Below are 22,034 nucleotides of genomic sequence, written 5' to 3' on the forward strand. Positions count from 1 at the left end.
GTTAGTGATAATGATGGTTGATATTTTGCTCCCCTCTGTGGCTTTGATCCCTCTGGAGCAGACTCTCTGCTTTGATGGAGAGCACACGGGGACGGAGCGAGAGGAGGAAGAGGAGCTCTTTCCTTAAGATCGCTTAAACTGCTTGATCAGATCGCAGCGGAGAGAAAACCCACTTCCCCCTCAAACGGCAGTTTCATTTAAATAATTTAAAATCCCCACTGTGTTCAAATATCTTTGCACATTTATATTAACTGCTGACTGGGGAGAAAGGTTCATTATCCAAGCAAAATACGTCTTTTTTTTTTAAGGCTGGATATCTTAAACTGTTCGGGTCACTTCACAATCACAGCATATATAATATATATGATAATTAAAGCTCGCTGCCACTTTGAGAAGTTTCAAACTTCTTTTAACACATTAACATCTTTTACTCGTAGGCCTCTGCAGCAGAACCACAGAGAGATGAAGCTGATGGGTCAAGTTTGTCAGGTGGAAAATCTGGAGCCACACTGACATCTGTCTCACTCGTGGATTCCACTTCTTAGATCTTATTTTAACAAAGTTAAAACTCGGAGAAGCTCTGGGGGAAAGCAGCTCGTCGCAGCAGTTTATTGAACTTCTACAAAAAGAGCAGAGTCGATAAACAAGAGATAACATTAAACATTAAACCAACAAAGGGAGCGAGAGACGACACAACGAGGAAGCAGCAGCTCTGCCGCCTCACTGCTGCCTTTCTTTGGTTCTTCAGCATGAAGTGAGAACCATTCAGTCCAGTATGTGACTCATAACTACGCCCATCAACTTACTGATGAAGAACAGAGGTGATGATCAGTGAGCAGCAGTGTGTCTTTGAGGATCTCTCGTGATGAGAGAGGAACTGTTAGTCTGGCAGAGGAGTAGGTGAGGGTGGTGCACCACATGTATGAGGACGCTGAGACGGTGGGGCTGAAGGTGGGGGTGGGATTACATCAGTGATCTGAGCTCCTCCTTTGCAGTGGTGATGGACAGGCTAACAGATGAGGTCAGGCAGCAGTGTCTGTGGATCGTGATGTTTGTAGACGACACTGTGATCTGTTAGATGACGGAGCTGGTGGAGGAGAGCCTGGAGAGGTGGAGGTGTGCTCCAGAGAGGAAGAACAAAAGTCAGAAAGAATACGTGTGAGAATGAGAGGGAGACAGGTGGACATGGAAGGAGCAGAGGCAGTGAAGGTGGTCCAGGACGTGCAGAGGAGGAGGAGCTTTCTGATTGGTCGCCCCTCCCTGAGCCTGGTTCTGTGGGAGTTTTCTTCCTGTTTAAAGGGGGCGTTTCCTTCCCACTGTGTTGGGGTCATCTCATATCCACGTGAAGTGTTTGTGTGGCCAGTGTTTCAGACTGTGGTCCGTTTTGAATGCTTATTTTTGTTTCTCTTGTTTAAATGTGCCACACTGCAGCTTTCAGATAGCAGACGATCAGAGTCAGCGCAGGGCTGCTCAGCGTACTGACCCCTCCCTCTGTCTACCAGAGGACAGCAAAGCTAGAGGATCAAAGAAGACATAGAAACGTATTGTTTCAGTTCTGGTTTGCTTTTAGAAGATATTTGTTGTTGGATCATCTCAGCACTTCTCATCCTGGTAAAGCCTACCCAGCAGCAGAGTTCAGGCCTCTAGTCTTTCTATTCTGAGGCTCCCGGACATCTTCCTCTCCTCTGGGACTTTTGTGTCTCTTTATTTCACCTGAGAGCTCAGCCCGGCCAGGGCGCTATCGCTATTCTGCCATTCATGTCTGCAGAAGGAGATTAGAGGCACTTTCAGCTGTCGATGCTGCTGCTTTGTCACCGGCTGTAACTTCCCCCGAGGGAGTGGGAGCCCTGCGGGGACTCCTTTCACCAAATACAGAATTATTAGCCTCAGACGTCCGTCCCCACATGTCAGAGGCAACCTGTGCTTACAAAGGATGGACGAGAGCTTTCACCCTCTGCCAGGCTGAAGAGTCACTTAAAGAAATGGAAAACAGATGTGGGGAGTGACGGTTCTCACAGAGGCTTCTTTGCTGTTACTGATCTTTTAAGGAAGAATGTCGGTGTATGTGTGTTGTGTCTGCATCCATCACTTTTCAGCATAGTTACAAAAGTTCATGTGAAAAGCTTAGCAGTGGGATATCAAGCAGTAATCTATGCTCCTTAAAAAAGCCCACATGCAGTTTCTCTGATGCCCACTTGAGGCTCCACACCGGAGTCACTGTGTTAACCTCACAGCAGAAATAATCGACTTAGCCCAAACCTGCTAATGGTGATGAATAAGTTTGTAACTCCTCTACTTAAACTGTTGTTTCCTCACCAGAAGTCAGGTTGAATTAGGTTGCACTGGTAATGTTGCCACTATAATGCTAATGGCTAATCATTAGCTTTATTAAATAGTATTGATGTGTAAAAACGATTGTCGGAAACAAAGTGCTAACAAACGTAGGTTTAAGTTGTCCTCTGTTATAATCCAAACTCTAGCTCTGCGTTTTTATAATATTTACTTAATTTCTACAAAGTTTTAGCAATCGGGGAAGAAAGAAATTCAATTCAGCGCCAAATCACAACAGTTGCCTGAAGGTGCTTTATATTGTAAGGTCGACCCTACAATAATACATACAGAGAAAAACCCAACAATCATATGACCCCCTATGAACAAGCACTTTGGCGACAGTGGGAAGGAAAAACTCCCTTTTAACAGGAAGAAACCTCCAGCAGAACCAGGCTGAGGGAGGGGCGGGGCCATCTGCTGTGATTGGTTGGGGTGAGAGAAGGAAGACAATTATTGTAACTTGTATTATCCAAAAACATCCTTTTATAGGTCTCGTCCAGAATGGCCTAGGTTAGTGTTACATGGTTAAACTCAACCGAATTACTTTTTTCCTTTTTGTTATTCTTATTGTAGAGAAAACTGTGGAGTGAAAAAAGTACAACAACGTGTAAATACGTTGGACTCTCGTTCCCTTTGAAATGCTTGTTTCAACTTTGGGAAGTCAAAGTTCAGCTTTGACAGCAATTAGAATAAGTCCGTCTGCAACCTGTTTGTGAATCAACTGTGAAAAAGAGAACTGCAAGTCGTTTATTATCAGATTACCTTTAACTACTCTGCTACAGCATGGAGTTTGTACTACAGAACCTCAGAGCCCTGAATTTGAAATCGCTCCACTGATGGTGACGTAGTTGCTGCACGATGCCTGTTCTAACGCTGCTTAGCAACAGGACACGAGCAGCTGAGTCCCCACATCCCAGGCTCATCGATGATAATCGACTCAGATCGATTACAACATGCAGGCAAACTGTCTTTGTTTAGACATGATTCACGAGTTGGTTTTAAACCTCCGCAGATCCATCTGAGAGTCTCACAGTGATTGTTGGCAGACAAGTTTTCCTTGCAGTCAGAACTGGCGGCCCAAAGCTGACCTGTGGGTGAACAGCTGTTACAACTATTTGCAGTTGGTCACCAGATGTGAAAAAATCAGTGCATCACCAGTAACCACCAAACTTCCCTAATAGACTATGTGCACGTTAGCATATGCTACTTCCGGTGCGGAAACTCCTGTGGGGAGCTTTGTTTCCGGTGTCCTATTCGCGCCTGGTTTACGGTCCAAAACAAGCAAATGAATGAATCAAGTGGCGATTTACATTTCTATAGATGTCTCGGGCATTTACCCAACATATCTGTAAATGATGTTCATCGACTTGTCGATATTTTCCCCCCGCGCCCCCGCGATTCAGATGTTATATTTCTCAGCTGTCCCTCGTTTATTGCGGGTGTTATGTTCTAAAAATAACCAGCGAGAGGTGAAATCAAGGAGCCGATTTTATTTTTGACGGTGCAAAACGTTTGGTGGACATCGTGGACATACAGCGCTGCACTTCAGAGTCACACTGCTAGCATCGATGCAGCGATTCTGTACTGTACAGGAGAGACGGAGGAGATCGTCTGCAGCGATCAGGACGCAGGACACAATGTGACGTAAAAAAAAAAAAAAAGCAGCAAACTTGCACTAAACAATCTGCGAAACAGCGAGGTGAAAGGTGAACCGTGTTATAGCGAGGGACCGCTGTAATTTTTAAGCTAAGTCACAACATACCCTTCGTACATACTAATGTATAGAAACCCTTACAATCATTCATTTTTGTGTGGCTTTTTTCACGGTTTGTTAACATGCTGTGTAGGTGTGTACTTGACGAGCTGATCTCGACATAACGGGAAACACCTGGTTTGACTATTCTTCACCTGTAGTTTGAATGCTGAACATTGGCCTGTTTAGATCATGATACCAGTCACTATACAGAGATGCTTCTGAGTGTGGACGATGTGACTTCTGCTGCAGTGATGCAGTTCTGCTTGTGTTGAGTGATGTAAACAACTGATCGATCTAAACTCTTTAAATGTCAAAGTTGATCATTAGATTTTTTATGACACAACAGCGGTGAGTGTTCCCACCTTCTGCTCTTTGTAACTTAACGCAATCTTTCTGTTTTTGAGGTTTGGACATGGTTTTGGAGGATATCTTCGCAGCAGCGATTGACCGCAAAGTAAAGCTACCAGAAATGCACAACCCCACATCCGGTCCCAAACCAGGAAGTTAGCATTTTCTCGTGCACAGGGTCTCTTCTAAAAAGATTGCTGTCCTGTTTTTGTTCCTTGGAAAAGTGATTTTTCACAGGACAAACAGATTAAGTTGTATCGAAAAAGCCTATAAAAGTTTGACATGCAGCTCATTTATACGTGTAGACACCCTGTGTTTGGACGAAATCAGAGATTCAGAGAGTATGAGAAGCGTAGGAGGGACTATTGAAAGAGGGGGGAAGATGAAAAGAGCAACAAGGACAATGTGAAATAAGCTGTAATGTGAGAAGAGACGAGTCAATGGAAAAGTGTGTATTGTGCATGTGAGTGGGAGTCATAACTTCCTTTGAAATATTCATGCTTGTTGGCCGAGGTGCGAACATCTCGCTGTGACATCAAACAGCCGCCGCCAAAAGCTTATTCTTCTGCGAGCGCGTGCTTAGTCACGGTCCCATAGAACACGCATTTTATACTGACTCCAACCTTTCCTCCATCACCGGCCGGCGCACAATGGTCCGATCCTCCATGAATAGTGCATGACATTGTGTCCGTAACCTTTGGAAGGTGCCGACAGGAATTGAGAGGAGGAAGCGAAAGATGAATTCGCTGCTCTTTCTCGAACAGCAGGACTTCTTCCTTTCAATAACCTCCTTCAGCACAGTCCAATAAAAGGTGTGTATGTCTTCAAGGTAATTATTTCTCTCTTGGTCTCTGAAATTGGGGTTCAGATAAGTTTGGTGTGCGTCTTCGTGCGCGTCTCCACTCGCGCCGTCTTCCACCTTGATTTCACGCCACAGAAGAAAACAACAAAGATAATTTTGTGGGTTGTTTTTCCATCGCCGGCTTTTCAGACTGCAATTTCATGAAAGTTTTTCACAGGAATTCAGAAAGTAAAACTCATCCAGCTGTGTTCAGTGGAGCGTGGTGGAGAGGCAGAATCACACAGACGCCGTCCGTGTTTGTAAATGAAGCAGCTGGGCCGAGCGCCGCCTGATTACCTCAACGTCAAACTGTGTGCAAAAAGTCAAGTTGAAAGTAAAATGACTCCAAAACCAGTTTATTATAGTAATATCACTCAGTCAGTATTTTAAAGTGCTGAAACTTTGTATTTTTGCTTCTGTGCTGTGATTTGTGAAAAAAACACAAATATTATTAAAGTGAAATTTTTGCGACGCGTGTAGAAAATGTAAAAAATGTAACGTCTTTCAACTAAAGTGACGCATTAACTGGACTTAGAGCCTATTCCATACAACACCCTCCAGGTACTATATCAACCCAGCATACTTTAAATATACAGCTGGCTCTGCAGTCAGTGGACCTTTACTACAGCCTCCGTCAGTGCATGGTTGTGGGTCTGTGGTGTCTGGTTTAATCACTGAACGGCTGCTCTGTTGGGTCATTATCTGTTTGCACTGTGGAAAGTATAACCCACTGGTCTCACTTTGCTTCTATGAGTCCCATCATCTGTAAAACACCAGTGACCAGTTCCACTGCCACCTCCAGCCTGTCTGACAGATGATGTGGGGCGCCTCAGATCGTCATCTCTTTAATCTGGTGGCCTGATGCACCTTCCTCCCTGAGAGAGCTCTCGACTTGGTTTGATTTTGTTGTTTCTTCAAGAAACTTGAAAAATCCAATCGTTTTTTCTGTCCACGCTCCTTAGAAATCATTGAATTCAGGTGTGCTGACCCGGGGTGAGATCTAAACCTGCAGGACACCGGCCCTCGAGGCCTGGAGTTGGACAGCCCTGACCTACACAGATCCTCCACTGTAGTGTTGTTCTGGGGTCTTTCAGGCCTTTGTGTCTCAGTTATTGTGAAAACACTTAAAATAAATATCTTATCATCGTGTTTTATTAATTGATTCACAACTGTACTGTATTCTTGTGAACACCAGCCGCTCCTACCTCAGTGAATAACTCATTACTGTTACTAACTGAATGTCTTTAAGTTCTTGTTTTTGGAGATTGGTGATCAGATTTTTAACCAGCATTTAATTTTTGAGCCTCACATCTGTGAGCTCATCCAGTCTTGTTTCTTTGTTGATAAGAAAAACTCAAAAGCTTTGCTGTCCGCAAAGAACTTTGAACACTTTTCTCTAGCGTACGTGAAGACGTAAGCTAGTCTCCTTATCTAATGTGTCGATGGTCCACCGTACGGCAGCTCGGCTGCCAGCAGGAACTAGCCTGAAAAGGTGGTTCTGTTCCTGTCTGCTGCAGTCTGCATGCCAAAGTATCCTTGGGCAAGGCACTGAGCACAGAGTTGCTGAATGCAGTTGGACAGAAAACAGTGAAACACAGACAAAATCACAGCGCAACATAAACACAAGTCCATTCAAGTTTTCCTTCATGCTTTGACCTGATTTCTGGTTGCAGTTCACAGCAAATGTTGGCACTGAAGTATGTGTGAAATGCTACTAATGATTCTATTCAAAGCAAAAAATAAAGAACTGAAGGTAATATTCAGAGTATGTTTTTTTGAAAGAAGGAAGTTATAATTCAGAAGCTCAGAGGGGATCGGGCGTTTGCGGTGGCAGCACCAAAATTGTGGAATGAGTTGCCTTTACATGTTAGAGAGGCAGCTTCCTTATCTGTTTTTAAATCACGTCTTAAAACATATTTATTAACCTTGGCTTTTAGCACAGCAGGACTTGTTCATGTCTCTTAATATGTTTTCTTATTAATTATATTGTTTTCAATTTTAAGATATTTTAAACTGTTTCCTCTCTGTTTTATATTTGTAGCACTTTGGTCAACATTGTTGGATGTAAAGTGCGTTATAAATAAAGATGCTATTTAAGTGGTTTTTGTAACTTTGTACTGCAAGAAAAAGTTTTTGTTTCTGTGCGTGGAGTGAAACTGGAACAGTTTGAAGCAACGTCCAAACATAAAACAGTTCAAAAAGAGTTATAAAAATATGATCTTCTCAAACTATAAAGAAAAAGAAAATACTGAAATTAAGTGAATGTCACTATTTAAAAAATTTCATGATGTGATATTATAGTATATCAGAAATCTGTTCACTGTTTTTATTACAGGTTATATCAGTAAGGAAGCTGACTAAACATTAACTTATGGCAAAGGGGTGGGATTAAATAAGATGTACTTCCTCCCACTTCCTTTCAACTTGTAAATGAATCAGTACGGTAGCGATATTGAAATGTATTGACTTTTCTATATATTTTTTTCTCTCTGTTATTTTCTAAATGTACCTGCATGTTGTTTACATGTTTGAAATAAATAAATAAATTAACAAATCCTAGCACTTCTGCCCGACTGCATTTATGCTGACACGTGTGTCAAGAGAACACGGAGCAGAGTGACTGTTCAGGGTGTGCCAGGTGCTCTGACGGGACGTAGGGGCAAACCGATGAATGCAGCCGTCACACACTTTTTCATTGGTCAACACGCTCCTTGCTCCGCGAGTGTTGCAGCGCAGCAGACGATCGCTGACGCAGAACCGACGTCGGCAAAGATTCACTAAATCTTTCCCACCAAGAGTCATATCCAGCTCCTTATAGAAAGATTTACACAAACAGGCAGCATTGTTTTTAACTGCGGGGGCTCCGGTAATGTCGTTTTCACTGCTGCACTTTATTGAATTGATTCCTTGCAAAGTATCCTCTTTGTGATTATTACAGCATTGCATCCGTGTGGGAGCGATAGTAGTTACTGGACCAAGAAATCGACTCTTGAGCTGGCGGCCTCTTCCTTTGTCAGGTCCGGTACTGTCCGGATCGATAGAGCACTCTGCGCTGTAATTTTTTTTAAGTGCTTCCCATTTTCACTCTCTGTGCCTCGACTCTTTCAGGGGTTACTTTCTTACGCGCCTGACATATTTCTCAAAATTAAATGTCTCCTCAGTAATTCTTCTAAGAATCGCAGTGATTGATTAAACCTGCAGATCATTTATTAAAACTGCTGATGTGCACTGTCCTCAACAGTTTTTCTTTCAGGCAGACTTCCCCAAAACTCTAGAGCAATACACTCTGTCAGCTCCCTCCGAAATCCTTAAAAATCAATCTATAAGTCGGTTTATGGCCCGTCAGAACTCGTCTGTGAGACGTGTCCGACCACGCAGGAAATCAAAAGGGTTTAAAGTTGTTACGAACAGCCTCACTTGAAGATGGAGTGGAAATCCGTCCGTCATTGCGAGCGCGGAGCCGTGATATTGTTCAAAGGTGATTTTCAGACACTCTCTAGTCATAGCGTTGTTCACACGAAGAGTTGAGCTCTGTCCTTTGCACACCTCACCGGTCGCAGATTGAAGAGAGTGTCGGGGGGGTGAGTCTACTTCCTGGCCGAGGTTTTATGCTGACCTTTCTGTCTGCTCTTTGAAATGACATTAAATATCCTTGATATCACTCGGCCCTCCTCCCCGTCTGATACCATCAGGCCGGAGTGTTGAAACTGGAAATTGAAACCTGCAGTAAAGCTCCGGCTCCCAGCAGCTCCGCCGGCGAGGCTGCAGGGTGTGCAGACTTGATGTCACGGAGCAAACGATTCAATTATCTGATATTATTATCGGTGCCGATGCCCGTATCTGACTTCAGAGTCGGACGCTGCGAGTTTTCTGCCTGTATTCAGACTGACTGAAGGTGTGACGCCGTGTGTGAGCGACGTGTTAATCTGGAATGTGCTGAGGTGGTTGGATGGATATATCAGCGGCTGTCGAGACATTTATATCAAAAGGTATTTTCAGCCTTTTTTTGCCGTTTTCTTTTGCTAATTTAGATTTTTTTTTTAAATCTGGCCAATTTGAAATCATAGAAATGAACCCTGCAGATAACGAACTGCTACAAAGCACCAGAAGGTGGAGCCGCTTTCTTCTTGAGTAAGTAAGTAAGTAAAATTTATTTATATAGCACTTTTTAAGACAAAAACGCTGTTACAAAGTGCTTCACAAGAAGACAAGTCAAACAAACAATATAGCAACATAAAGGAAGTATAAAAGCATATCAAACAAGCAATAGTACAATATAAATATAAAATAAAACAACATATTACGCATTAACATTACCCAAATGCCTGTCTAAACAGATGAGTTTTAAGCTGTTTTTTAAAGAGGCCACCGTGTCGATGGTGCGTAGTGGTCAGAGCGAGAGCTGCTGATCCACATTCATCATGCATGTGTTCATTCATTTTATCTGCGCTGACTTTAAGATCAAATAATTAGGAGGCAGAAGCTCGGGCTCGGGTGGTGTCCCCGCACTGGCTCGTAATTGGTTATTTACAAGTGCTGATGGTATTAGTTTATTTTTCACGCTCCGCTTTGGTGTTTTGGACCAGTCACTGCTGTACTGTAATGTTAACTTAACTTTAACTCCAACCTAACATTTTCTTCCATTTGAGTTCAGCTCATTCCTTTTGATCAACTTGAGCTATTTTGAATATGAAGCACCTGCTTTTTAAAAGTTACAATACGTATAATTGAAACTGGACACACAGGTCTGTGTTCTCGGTGACATCAAGAATCTGTGGAAGATTCATTTTCTGTGCTAAATTTCTACCAATGAGCTAAAAATATGAATGCATGTAAATACCGCAGCTGGTTATCTGTAGCTGCGGCTCATCGGACTATCCTGTTCATCCAGTGCTGTGGAAACACTTTGGGGTTCTGGTGTGATCGCTGCACAAGCCGAGCTCCATGAACATGTTGTTGGATAGGTTTGGTGTCGTGGAATCAAACATCTCTGAGATGAACCAGAAGCATCAGTGTCTGACCACAAATGCTCCTCTGGATGAACAACATTTCCCACAGACTCCAAAAGCATGTAGGAAGCCTTCCCGGAAGACAGTCACAGCTCCAAGTGCATATTAGTGCAATGATAAAAGCTCCTGTAGGTCAATTAAAGGAACACCTGTGTGCTTTGGTGGTTTAACAGTACACCTGCTGCTTCTCGTTTAGGAGAAAACTCCAGAGGGAAGCTTTTAATTTGAAGTTCAGGATTAAATGTAAATCAGTCTTTGTCATGGTTCTAGCTTGGTGCGCTGCTATTGGTTAGAAACGTCCGTGATTCAAGTTCCCGTTACTTCGACTGCAGCTCTTTCCTCCTCTCTGTGTTCAAACCATCAGCTTCAGCCCAGAGGGGATTTTGCTGGGCTGCGCTCTCTACGGTGTCCTGTGGTTTTCAGGGCTCCGCAGCTTCCCTCACACCTTTGTCTTTATTTTCTCACCGGGAACAAAGAACACGCAGCTCTCAGGTGAACACAAAGTCTGAACATGGAGCTTGTTTCTGCTCCTCTCTTTTCTCTCTGGGCACCTTCCTTCCAGCTCTCTAAATTGCATGCCTCCTCTGCCAGTCAGTAGAGGAGGCATGCAATCATTTGTTGTTATTCTCTGCTGGAAATTGCCTCCATGTTGATTTCAGAATAGCTCTCTCGCAGCACTCTTTCCCTCTGGGATGTAGTGGACGTGAAAACGACCCGTCGCTGACTCGGAGTCCCGCTCGAGTGCAAGCTATCTGTATGCACGCCCTCCGTTGCACGCGTTAATTACATGTTTGGTTCTGGTGATTTGTTTCAAGTCATCATGGCGATCGATTGTGTCTCACTTACTTGAGCTCGCGGTTCTACTTTTATGACCATTGAAACAGCCTCTTGTGGCTTCAGTGACTTCTTCAGGAGGGCACCTGTCCAGTGCATAATGCAGAGACTAGAAGACTTTAATCCTGTGATAAATCAGATCCTAAGAGTTCAGTTCAGTTAGAGTAGGTCTGAACTCGACTCGACTGCACATGTTCCAAGTGTAGCAGACTCCTGGAAGCCAGTTGAGACGTTGCAGTTACCTTAGAATAGAATAGAATAGAATAGAATAGCCTTTATTGTCATTGTACAGAGTACAACGACATTGGAGTGCCACTCCCTTGGTGCAAGTTTCAATAATAAATATAAATATAAAAGGACAAAAAAAACAATCGTAAGTACTCAATCAGAATCAGAATCAGAATGGGTTTATTGCCAGATGTTGAGGTTTACAACATTAGGAAATTGCTGCGGTGCTTCAGTGCAGACAATAAGAATTAAAGTGCTATGTAGAAAGAAAGATATGTGCATGAGATATACATGAGATATATACATGAGAATAAGAATTATGAGTGCTACGTAGAAAGATATATACATGAGTGCAGGTGGTGATCAGTGCCAGACATGAAATGATGCAGTGAACACAGCGTAGGGTCATGTGTTAGTGGTGGGAACAGTCATACGGTTATTGTTCATGTGTCCAACAGCAGAGGGGAAGAAACTGTTCTTGTGGCGAGAGGTTCTGGTGCGAATGGACCGGAGCCTCCTGCCTGAGGGGAGCAGGTCAAACAGACTGTGTCCAGGGTGAGAAGGGTCAGCTGAGATCCGAGCTGCACGCCGCAGTGTCCTGGAGGTGTACAGGTCCTGCAGAGATGGGAGTCTGCAGCCAATCACCTTCTCAGCAGAGCGCACAACACGCTGCAGTCTCTGTTTGTCCCTGATAGTGGCTCCAGCGTACCACACGGTGATGGAGGAGGTGAGGATGGACTCGATGATTGCAGTGTAGAACTGCATCATCGTCCGTGTTGGCAGGTTGAATTTCTTCAGCTGCCTCAGGAAGTACATCCTCTGCTGGGCTTTCTTGATGACGGAGGTGATGGTGGGCTCCCACTTCAGGTCCTGGGTGATGGTGGTACCCAGGAAGCGGAATGAGTCCACAGAGGTGATGGGGGTGTCAGTCAGGATGATGGGGGGGAGTGGGGCTGTGTGCTTCCTGAAGTCCACAATAATCTCCACTGTCTTCTGGGCATTCAGCACCAGGTTGTTGTGGCTGCACCAAGACACCAGACGTTCAACCTCCCTCCTGTAGGCAGACTCGTCCCCGTCCGAGATGAGCCCAATGACGGTGGTGTCATCTGCAAACTTGATTAGCTTGACAGACTGGTGGGTGGAGGTGCAGCAGTTGGTGTACAGGGAGAAGAGCAGAGGAGAAAGAACACAGCCCTGAGGGGAGCCGGTGCTGATGGTCCGGGAGTCCGAGACATTCTTTCCCAGCCTCACGTGCTGCTTCCTGTCCGTCAGGAAGTCAGTGATCCACCGGCAGATGGGATCAGGCACATTCATCTGGGAAAGCTTGTCTCGGAGATGGTCTGGAAGGATGGTGTTGAAGGCAGAGCTGAAGTCCACAAACAGGATCCTGGCATAGGTTCCTGGGGAGTCCAGATGCTGCAGGATGAAGTGTAGGGCCATGTTGATGGCGTCATCTACAGACCTGTTGGCTCTATATGCAAACTACAGGGGGTCCAGGAGGGGGGCCGTGAGGGTCTTGAGATGGGAGAGAACCAGGCGCTCAAATGACTTCATGAACAATAGTATGTACAATATATACAGGATAGCAGCATAATATAATGACAGTATGAATAGCAGCATAATATAATGACAGTGACGGTATGGAATAGGTTCAATTGTTTTTGTGCTTATTTACTACGGTGATAGCTCTGGGAAAGAAGCTATCCCTGAATCTCTTTGTCCTGGTTTTATGTGACCTGTACCGTTGGCCTGACGGTAATAGTTCAAACTAGGGCTGCTCGATTATGGCAAAAATGATAATCACGATTATTTGACGATATTTATTTAACCCTTTAAGACCTACTATAGAACCAAGTCCGCCAGAGCTTATATTATTTTTTACATGCTGTAGTGCCATTTGTGGGAGCATTTCAAGTTGCTATACATCAATACAACTGTTATAGCCCATATTTTAATAATATGTATGCATTAAGTCCATAGTAACTACATTAATTGCAAAAAAGTGCAATAAACTACAAAAAAAATTGAAAATCGCTTTTGTTTTGTTTACATATATTTCTACTTGGAGAAATTTAAGAGGTTTATCCCTCAAAACTTTAAATACAATAAAGTTGCAAAAAATAGTTTCCCACCACAGGAAATTTATTTTGAGTGTCTTCATAGTTTTATTTTGGAGATACAGCATTTTTTATATACTGCAGGAAAAACAAAAAACAATCCTATGATGCAAATTTGCAAAGAAAACAGCAGGTGCATCATTTCACTGTGGGAAGTGTCACGAACAGCTGATCGGATCGGCAAAGCGTGTTTCTGGAATATTATGTTTTTGTTCCTGCAAGCGCTTTTTATGTAATTTTTGCAAAGCGAACGAAACCGTGACCGAGGACAAGCTGATGGCATCAGATGTAAGTACAACTCCTCCGGTTTCATATGCAAAACAAATTATTGCGCTAGCTTACACGGTTCAGGTTCTACAGGGATTTAAAAATAGTTACACAACACGGAGCGTGCTGCTCTGACCGGCTTTAAAGGGTTAACAATGACTTTAAAAAAATAATATAACATAGTGTGCAACACCACTGAAGTTTATTTTTTTTAAAAACTCTCTTTTCAACCAGCGGCAGTCACTCTCCAAATAACTTCTGCTTAGCTTTCCGAGCTTCCCTCGGGTCCTCTTAATCAGCGGTCTCCAACCTTTTTTGCGCCACGGACGGTTTATGCCCGACAATATTTTCACAGACGGCCTTTAAGGTGTCGCGGATAAATGAGGGAGGGGCTAATAATCGGCTCAGTCATTTTTAATGATCGTTGAAAGCCCAGATCGTAATCGTGATTAAAATTCGATTAATTGAGCAGCCCTAGTTCAAACAGTTGGTTGCTGGGGTGAGAGTGGTCCTTGATGATATTGCCAGCTCTGCTGAGGTACCGAGAGTTTGCAGTGACCTCCAGGCTGGGCAGAGAGCAGCCAGTGATCTTCTGGGCTCTGTTGATGACCCTCTGCAGTACTTTCCTGTCTGCAGCTGAGCACCCTGCATACCATGTTGTTGTGCCGTACGTTAGGATGCTCTCTATGGTGGCTCTGTAAAATGTCACCAGCAGCCTCTCCTCTGACAGTCTGACAGACTGTGGTCTATTTGTCAGGAAGTCCTTGATCCAGAGGCAGATGGGGGTGGAGAGTCCCAGGTGAGACAGTTTCTGGACCAGGATCTCCGGGATGATATGATTGAATGCTGAGCTGAAGTCCAGCCTTCAGCCTCGTGCTGGGATGAGTTTAGTTAGTAGCTCCTCTGGGGAGCTCTTACTCCTGCAGAGAACGCTCCTGCGCATGGGATGTTCTTAAAGACGGAGGCCACACAGAAGTGTTTAAGGTTGGCTCAGGTTCAGGAAACCTGCGGACATGAGCGAGCGGGAAGAACAGACTCTTACTCACAGGTCGGGTTCGTGTTCACACAGAGAAAATCTCATTGTTGGTTCTCAGAATGGACCGCAGCGCCTCTATCCTCTGTTGCCATGGTTACAGCAAGCATCACCACAGTGACCTTAATCACATTCCTGGTGAAGTAAATGAAAATCCTCTCCGCCTCTTCTCTGCCTTCCCTTTTGCTCTCTTCCTGTGGCCGTCCTGTGCTCCATCACAGCTTCCCTCCTGCTCGTTCTTCCCTCTTTTACAACCTCCTCTTTTCTTTTCCTCTCCATCATTTCCACACAAATCAGCCTTCACCATGAAGCTCGCACGGCAGCCCTCTATTGACTCTTTCACGTATTTTAATCTGTCTGCTTTTTAATGGAATAAATATTTAGATGTGTTTCCGAACAAAGAGAGAAAAAGCTGCTCCAGCTCTTCACCACCACCCTCACGTTCATCATAACTGCCTTTAATTCAGTGCTTTCTCTTACATGGAAGAGCCGCGCTCCGGCACAGGTGACAGTCGCGCTGCGTACCTGCTACCTGAACTACACCTTCATCGCCACTCTTCATTTGTGGAGACCTGTACTTCCTGTTAAACGGCAGTGTCTGAGTTATACTGCAAAGTGAAATACAGAAGCTTTGGATTGGAGCTGCTGGACAACCGACCTGATTATTTGTTCTGTCGGTGTTTTGTGTGAGGTGCAGCAGGCCGCGACCTCCTGCGGGCTGTGAGGTGGAGAGGCTAAAAGACGGGAAGACGGGAAAAAGAGTCAGACATGAAGGAGGGACGAGAGAGAGAAATGGGGCCGTCACAAAGAGCACTTATTAAAATAGACTGAAAATTACTAGTGTGATTTATAATCATGTAACTTTGTTCTGAGTGATCCAGCCAACGGTCCTCGGTACGGGTAATTATATCTGACAAGCTGTGACACACACACACACACACACACACACACACACACACACACACACACACACACACACACAGAGTGGGGGGATAATTGGGTTTTCAGGCCGGCTCTTTATTCCCGGCCTCAGCTGGCAGAGTTCATCTATCACACTGAGAAGTTGTGTGAGACTGAGAGGAGGATAATGTGTCGGCCCGACTCTCAGCAGGAAGGGAGGGTGGGGGGCGAGTCGGGGCTAAAGGTGCAGCAAGCAACATTTACTCCATCATATCGTCAGGTTAGGGCGCCGTTATTACGTTAAGATTCTGGATTCTGAGAAGATTTAAAAGACATATTTTTGAATGAAGCGTGTGCTCGTCACTAATAGCCAGAGTTTGCTCGCTGACTCTGCTCATGAATGTTCACGTCAGCGAGAAAATCGTTTGGATTTATGAGATCCTGATTATGGTCGACCCTCACTGCCTGCGGTCGCTCGGTTGAAAGGTGCTTTTTAAATAAATACATTCAAATTCAAAAGTCGCAACATGAAGTTTTGGAGGTTCATTTGGTCGCAGTCACGAGTGGTTTCTCGGCGGCTCCCATCATCATGTACGGCAGATCTCCAGGGCAGCACAGACATGTGTGATGTCACAGAGAGAAGATATCGACGTGGTCATCTGACCACAAAGCTCGTGAGCAAAGAAACTACAGCCAGCTGCTGCTGAAACCTTCTGTGTGTCAGAAGAGGCCAATCAGAGTGAGGCATTAAAAAGGGGAGGAGCTAAAATGGCTTGTTTCACACCGGTATGAGATGGATGAGGATTATTTTGAACTGTGAATCATGCAAAGCTGAAGATGATCAGGATGTCTACAGTCTACAGGTGGAGCAGCGCAGCCTCCACCATCCTCAAACCAGAGTTACGATTTATTAATGCTGTCGTTTATTTAATGGCGTGCGTGTCATGAAATCGTTCCCCGATCAAAGCCTCACAACATGACCTTTGACCTGCTGTGTGTGGTTAAATCTTCACCTGTTTCCTGTTTCTGTGAATCTTAAACGGAGTCCAACACCGTCCTTAAAAGTTGTGGGTTTTGTTATCACAAGGAGACGGCCCTGCAGGAAGCTGCTCTGAGATTTTAAGGGACAAGAATTTCTCCAAATAACAACAACAGAAGCTTTTCCTCTTCGGCGCTCTCTGCGATGGCGACTGAGAAACCTTCGTACCGCATCGATCGGGTCGGAGGGCAGGAGGCAGCTCCTCGTGGGAACACTGACCGCATGCCAATAAACCTCATAATTGGCTCTGCTAATTGAGAGTGAAATGTTTCCACAGGCAGGGTCTGTAATTGCTCTGAGTGTGTGGCTGCAGCTGCTGTTTGGGGATTCAGACGGCGCCGAGTCACGAACAAAGCAGCAGCAGCCGGCCTCGTTAAAGCCGGAGCTCCTTTTCTGCAAAGTGGGAGGCTCCCTGATGTTTCACAATTAACTGAGTCGTTCAAAGAAATGACTCTGGCTGTTGTTTTAGTGGAGCAGACGCTGACTGAGAGCTTCTGTTTGCAGAACTCGGCCGATTTCTGTCATCGGCATCGATGACGTCAAGTCCGAAGTGCTCCAATCCTCTCAGGCAGTTTGAGCACCACGAGGGCAGGAGCATCATTTCCATATATTCGAGAGAAAGCAGCCATCGCTGCAGCTGGTATCTCCTTAAACCAATAAAAATAAAATAATAAAAGCAGTTCAGCAAAGCTTGGAAATCCTTGGTCTGTTATTCAGAGTGCTGGCACCATGTTCTGCACGACTTCACCGTAAAAACATGGTGGGACTATGAGATGTGTCTGAAAGCTCAGATGTAGATCAGAGTCCATCAGTGTCATGAAAATAACTCAGTCAGCCTCAGTTTCACTCGTTTCTCTCTTTGACTTTCTTCTTCATGCCTTCCTCTGCCTCCTCTCCTCCTCACCCCACTGTCCCTGCATTGCATCATCCATTCCCTCCCCCCTCCCTCCCCAGGAGCCCATAGTTCCTCTCTGACTCCCTCTAATTGACAGCAGTGCATTAAAAAGCCATCTGAGTCGCGTCCAGCCTGAGACGCAACTTCAAACTCTTCTGACCTCTGTTTTTGTTTTTGGCTGTGTGTGTGTGTGTGTGTGTGTGTGTCAGCTTGTTTAGTGTTTCTGTCACCAGTGGGTGCGTATGGACCTCCCTGGATCTTTGTGGCACAGATTCAACGAGGTGCTGTGCGACATGACCAAAATCTCATATCCCGATCGTCCCGACAACGACATTTATCACACAAATGTTACATTTTCTGTAAATTCTGTGGCTCTCGGGCAGCTCGAGTTGCGTGAAGTTTTTTCAGCTGGACGTCGAGTGTTTTGAGCGATGCATGAAGCTATACATTTGTAGACATAAGTTGAAACAGTCGCAATTTTCTTTGTATTTATTACACGTCGTGCTGCGGGGAAAGCCTGTTCTAACGTTGGTGTCTAAGGTTTATTTGGAGCACCTGAGGCACTTTTTATCTTCTCGTCCGGAAACACTCTACAGACTATTTCACGTGATTCAGTTTATTTTGAAAACTCTCAACAGGATCTTCAGCTTTATTGTGAAAGGTTTATGTGGAAAATAAACAAGCGGACGGCGGAGCCACACGATGGTTTTGCCGTCGTTGTTGCTACAACAACAGTCAAAATGATGAAAAAATATTGCTGTAAACCAGCGGTCCCCAACCCCCGGGCCTCGGACCGGTACCGGTCCGTGAGTCGTTTGGTGCCGGGCCGCGGGAGTTGAGGCTCAGGTGTGAAATGTCTGGTTTTCAGGGTTTTCAGCGTTATTTTGTTATCGTTTTTATCGTTTACTCGGTTTTCCTGGGTCTTTCCACGTGTGTTATGAATAAATCCTCTTTTTTTCGGTACCGGTACTACTTTTATTTTGTTGTATTTATCCGCGACACCTTAAAGGCCGGTCCGTGAAAATATTGTCGGGCATAAACCGTCCGTGGCGCAAAAAAGGTTGGAGACCGCTGCTGTAAACAGTTTATTTTGCGATACCACGAAACAAACGACAGCGTACAATGAAACGATACATGTTTTCATATCGTCATCCTAAATATATCGTGATATCCAACAGCCCTAGTTTGGTCCATATGACCTGACAACATCACGCAGCTGCTGATTGGTTGGCTGCACATCCCAAAGGTGCTCTGTTGGACGGAGACATGACGTCGGCTGTCCTGGTCGATATGAAGCACATGGATATATTTCCCTGTTATAGACTCTACATTTGAGTTTTTTTGATGAGCTGACATAAACTGTGTGAACAAACGCACACCTCGACACAATCCCACACCACTGAAATGCTTCGTGTTTACTTTACTCGCTGCTCTCGACTTCTCATCAGGAGGCCACGAGTCGCTCTCACAGAAGGACGTCCACCTCCACTCTGAATGCAGATTCTTAACCCACCTGTAAGCTCTGCAGCATCAGTGCTGACAGGCGATGCCGACCCCCCGGGGTCAGCGCCGAGACTCACACTGTCAGACAGAAGGAGACTCGAGACGAGGCGCTTCAGCGTGATGGGGAGGAAGATATTAAAGCCTTGTTGGTCTGAACCTGTGGCAGCGATGGGAAACCATCTGAATTCAGAACGCAGCAATTCAGACAGGAGGAGAGCTCAGGGTGTTCAGCGCCGTTTAAGAAGAGAAGGCACAGGAACGCGTCCAGAGACGACAGGCGGCGGCGGGGATTTTCTTCCCCCTGCTGTGATGTGAACATTAATCGCTGTGAAGGTGAGAGACGGGCTCAGTGCAGTTGTGATTTTGTTGTTGTTGTTGTTGAGGCTTCGCTGACCCCTGAGGAACCGGAGAACCGAGCTGGAATACTAACACCGCCTCCTCCTCCACCGCCCGTCTGCAGGGAGACGGTGTGATCCAGAGGCAGAATGCTCCATCAGCGTGGGTCTTTATTAACCCCTTTAGCCTTTGTTTTCTCCTTACATTTCCCCTGTAAGTCCTCAACCTCGGCACGTACACGCACGTCAACAAAGCAACAGTTTTTCTTGACCATAAAACTTTATTTATAATTAGAAAACTTTCCAAAGACCCTGAATTTCAGAGAAATACACCGACTCGACAGCAACTTAACAGATTAAAACTTTCAGCCTCAGTCCAAGAAAGACCCGACTAATATTTAGTTTGCAGGGACATGAATGATGATGTGTGGATATCGAGTCTCTGGGCACATCAGGCTGTCGAGTTCCCATGTGTCGGCTCATAAACCCTCCTTGTGGGAACTAAAGAGGGAACACATTTGCCTAAATGCAGTGAATGGAGGAAAATTTCTGCTTTTGTCAGGTTTTTGAAATGAACCTTGTTTTGAAGAGCATGACTCTCACCTGGAATAAAGAGTCCTCATCCTCATATCTGCAGCATGCATGCAAACATTTGGTTGTTGTCCTCAGAAGCTACACCAGCTGACTGAGGATTGTTTCAGCCGTTCTGTCATTAAAATAAAAAAGCGGTGAATAAAAGGTGGAGCCGTGCAGGGAGGGGCAGCCAGCTGCAGTCATACAGATGTGCAGGACTTTACTAGATATGATGTAGATGCAGGTGTGTGTCGAATCTGCTGTTACTGTTTCACTTCCACCATGGAGAGAAAGTAATGTGGGCTACATCTATCCTGGTTAAGCTCACAACAGGTGATGGCAGCTTGTCTGAGGATAAAACTTGGTGCTGACATCCTTGTTTTCATCCTGTGGATGGTTAGTGGAGCATTTTTGGACCATTTTACATCCCACACATAATCCCTCCTAACAGCCAATCAGAAAACTGCTTCCTTTAAGCCATACAGCCAATAGAGTCGTTTATCTGTAACACATCGTCACAACATGAACAGAGCCAGGAAGTGGCTACAGTTTCATTATTTTAAGTCTTCTTCTGATCTTATTGTGTCCCTAAAACAGTTTTTGTTTAGTTTGGTGCTGATGTGAAGAGAACACATGGGCCTCTTTTAACGTTTGTATTTATTTGCAAAGATGAAAACAAAGGTTTTACTCCTGAGACCCCACAGCGGATTAGTTTGAGCCTCACAGGCTGCAGGGCTGAAACCCTCGACAATAACGGGAGGGTGGGCGTACCTGATGTGTGGTGGGGTTGTCATAGCAGCAACCAATCACCTTCACCTGTAATCCCTGAGATGTCCCACAGTGGCATGTCTCAGTTTTTCCACATGATAACAAAAAAAAGATCGCATGTTGATTAGCTGCATCAGTTTGGTGCAGTATGAATGACCATGGGGGTGGTCTTTATCTTTCTATGAAAGCTTAAATACTACAAAATACTTAAAATACATCTGAAAGTCTAAAACGTTGTGCCCTCCTTCACATCTTCCAAAGATATCTGTGGGCTGGATTGGAGTCTTGGCCCAGTCTTGGGCACTGGGCCTCATGTTTGACAACCTGACATAAGGCTCACTGGCTTCACCTTCATTGGCAAATGACAGAGTGGGGATATTTTTATGATGTAGTCTGATTGGCTGCTGGCAGATCCACAGTTTAACGATGCAACAGTCAGAGTAGAGAAACAGACTGAGGCACAACAAAAATGCTCACAGTCAGCTGCCGTCTTTAGTGCATCAGCACACCAATGAAATGTGAATGAGTTGGAGTCTGTGCAACTGTGTTGTGGATGTTTGTGGTAACACAGGACTTAGCTTTGAGTCGTCATCCACACGGAGTTCCTCAGATTAACGGCACGTTGGACATTTGAGTTTATAAACTGTGATTATTTGCCAACCTGAGTGAGACTGACTGCAGTCAGCCTGCGACAGGTTGCCTCCGCCCGCCGACATGTGCGTGCAGCGATCAGAAACAGAATGCTGAAAACATCAGCGCTACACATGACATCACATCATTCACACTAACAAAGAGACAAAGTGGCGCAGTGTTAGGCCTGTTGAGTGCGTGCACTGCGTTACTAAGTTAAGCCTTAAAAACCCAGATTTTTGGCGTTGTGCTAATCTGACTGTGACCATGGTCACAGCTGGACAGCTGCTCCTGTGCTGCTGGCAGAAACAGATGCATGAAGCAGTGCTGAGGCTTTTTTCTGCAGAGTTAGTGAAGGTGCAAACACACTGACACATCAGATGTTTTATTGATACCAAACTCGAATACCAAACTCCCCGAAGTTCCATCGGCAGCAGCGAAACAAAGCTTCTCATCGTTCCTGGCGAATCACGCCGAGCTGTTTTTATCGCTCAACTTCTGGCTTCAGCAAACAGCTGCAGAAGAAAAGTGTTTTTCTCCCCTGCAGCACAACTCCACTTGTCATCGAACCCATTCTTTCTCCTCTTTGTTTCCTCCCTTTTCACGCATTGTTCTCCATTTCGCCTC

The sequence above is a fragment of the Astatotilapia calliptera genome, chromosome 8 (genome assembly GCF_900246225.1).
Source record: "Astatotilapia calliptera chromosome 8, fAstCal1.2, whole genome shotgun sequence".
Lineage (NCBI taxonomy): Eukaryota > Metazoa > Chordata > Actinopteri > Cichliformes > Cichlidae > Astatotilapia > Astatotilapia calliptera.